We start from the raw sequence: 3,087 nt of genomic DNA, 5'->3' as shown, positions 1-3,087 counted from the left end.
TTCACAAAATACGTTTTTCCACACCCACTAGGCCCTGCGAGAATACAGGTAAATGGATGTTTCCACTGTGTATCCATGATGAACACTAACACCTTGTTTCAAAAATGATGCGTATTTAAAGCGAGTACAAATTTTCTTTTTGTTTTAGATTGTAAACTCTTGCACTCACTGGTGTGAAAAGGTTAAAACCGTTCATCTCTTTATCGAGTAGTTGAAAACCGTTTATTTGTTAATCGAATAGTTGAAAACCGTTTATTTGTTAATCGAATAGTTAAAAACCGGATAAAGTTTAACGGTTAACCGTGAAAGCTGATCACTGTTTGATTTAAATTCTATTTGAAAATTTTTCGTTTGAAATTTGTTTTGTAATTTTTGTTTCAAAAATTTTGTTTAAATTTTTTTTTGTTTCAAAATTTTTGTTTCAAATTTTGTTTAAAAATTTTTTCGTTTGAAATTTTTTTTGTTGAAAATTTTTGTTTTGAAATTTTTGTTTTCAAAATTTTGTTTGAAATTTTTTTTCGTTTGAAAATTTTTAATTTTTTTGTTGCAAAATTTTTTGTTTAAATTTTTTTTTGTTCGAAATTTTTGTTTTGAAATTTTTCGTTTCCAATTTTTTTTTGTTTAAAATTTTTTTGTTTCAAACTAAAAAACTTTTTGTTTGAAATTTAAGTTTAAAAAATGTTCGAATTTTTTGTTTAAAATTTTTTGTTTGAACATTTTTGTTTCGAAATTTTTTCGTTTCAATTTTTGTTTTCATTTTTTTTAGTTTGAAAAGTTGAAAAAAAAAGTTTTAAATGCCAAGAATCTTTCCTAGAGAACATTGACCAGGGACCTCGTCGCGCATCAAAACCAAATCATTGATCACGTGACCGTACTACACCCGAAGGGTACTACCAAATTGAAAGGAGATACCGTCCATACCTTATCAAAGAGGATACATTGAGTCAGTAACCGAACACGTGGTTGTACTTAAAATTTTGAAAATAGGACCACCGAAACATATTGAGGTCCTGTACTATGTTTAAATTGGACAATTTCAGTGGACCCCCATTGCCAAAATTTAAGAAGGGTACAACAATATACCCATGTCTTATGATAGGATATGGACCCCTTGTAATCATAGGATCTCATCAAAGGGGATAAAATGGACCAAAAACAAACACGTGGTACAACGTATTACTTACGTTTATATTTTGGCAATTTTTGTACCCCTAAAAGGGAACGATGTAAACCATCCAAATTTATCATGATACATATTGAGGACCTGTACTATAATACCAAATGTTTAAATTGGGCAATTTCCAAAATTTAAGGGGTGGGCCAAGGTACCCCTCCCGGGGTGCACCAATGTACCTATGTCTTATGATAGATAATGAACCCCTATACATGACCATATAACCATATAAGGTAATAGAACCTCATCAAAAGGGGGATAAAATGTACCAAATACCAAACACGTGGTTGTACTAAAATTTTGGCAATTTTGTACCCCTAAAAGGGAACGAGGTGGACCACCCAAATTTATCATGATACATATTAGGGTCCGGTACTATAATACCCAATGTTGAAATTGGGCAATTTCCAAAATTTAAGGGGTGGGCCATGGTACCCCTCCCAAATTTTTCAAGGGGTGCATTAATATACCCATGTCTTATGAAAGGGAATGGACCCCTGTATACGCCCATATAACTATATAGGGTAATAACACCTCATCCAAGGGGATAAATTAGGTCAAAAACCCCCGAAATTTAAATTTTTGGCAATTTTTTACCCATAAAAGGGAACGACATAGACACCCAATACTGATAGAGGTACATACTATGGTCCTAGGCTACAATACCAAATTTTTAGATTTGGCAATTTCCAAAATTTAAGGGGGGTGGTCCTATGTACCCCTGCCAAAATTTAGGGGGTGGGCCAAGGTACCCCTGCCAAAATTTAGAGGGGGTGGTCCTAGGTACCCCTAGGTCATTGACCCCGGGCCAAGGTCATTGACCTTTGACCTATGACGTCACAAAGGTCGGGGTCAAAGTCCAAAGTGAGGCAAAGTGACCCCATTACTACTTAAATGAAACCCATCCCAGACTTTGGAGTAGTGCTCTCAAACGGGTCGGGTCGGGTCAGCTCGGGTCGGGTTGTCAAGTCAGACTAATCGGGTCGGGTTGGGTCGGGTCAATCGGGTCAGCTCGGGTCGGGTTATCAGGTCGGGTCAGTTCACTTTGGTCAACTGAGTTTAGGTTGAGCTTAAACTCGGCTGGAGTTGAAAATTGCTGGTTTTCACTAGTTACCTAATTAAAAATAGTAATTTTCAATTGATTTTGTAGAAACCATAAATCTATTTTGAACACTTGCAGCTAGTGCTTTTATGGTAAATGCTTATTTTTGTAATTTTTAAATGTGGAAGATTGATTTTACCAATCGACTGTAATTTTAATATCTACGCCAATATGGAGTCTGGATTTAGAACAAAACTAGACGTTGTTTAAGTAAGGCCAAAATAAATATTGGATATGGACGACCAAGCCCAAGCAGGGCTGCGGTGGCTCAGTGGTAGAGAATTCATCTCTGGTGCATGGTGTCCATGGTTCGATCCCAGCTTGTGCTAAGTAGGCTTGTGGTAGAGATACGCCGTGTAGTTGGTTTTCTCGGGCCTCTCCTGTTTCCTCCCACATTCTTCATTCCACCATTTCATTCATTTCTCATGGTCACCATATCCCTTAGCTTCGGTGCAGAATCGAGGGACCTTAAATTGAATATTTCATTTTATTTCACCAAGCCCTAGGACATCGATACAAGAACAAGATAAAGATTGGATATGCAAGACGAATTGCATAGTAATTTTGCTCTTGGCCTTGTTTTCGTGATCACCAAGTAGCGATGAGCGTATTTTCTTGCTTTCCGTATAGTATGAAAGACCATAATCAAAATCACACTTGGTCTTCATTTGAACCGATGAGGCGAGCATTCTTGGCTCTTGTATAGCATGAAAGACTACTAACACTACGAAATGCAGGACCAAGACTTGGCTGCAAGACCAAAAATAAGACGCAGGATTGATGACCAAGACCCAGGGAGCGAATTTGTACT

The sequence above is a fragment of the Thermobia domestica genome, chromosome 4 (genome assembly GCF_964235325.1).
Source record: "Thermobia domestica chromosome 4, izTheDome1.hap1.1, whole genome shotgun sequence".
NCBI classification, from domain to species: domain Eukaryota; kingdom Metazoa; phylum Arthropoda; class Insecta; order Zygentoma; family Lepismatidae; genus Thermobia; species Thermobia domestica.
The sequence above is the reverse complement of the archived record's forward strand: the minus strand, read 5'-3'. Positions refer to the sequence as shown.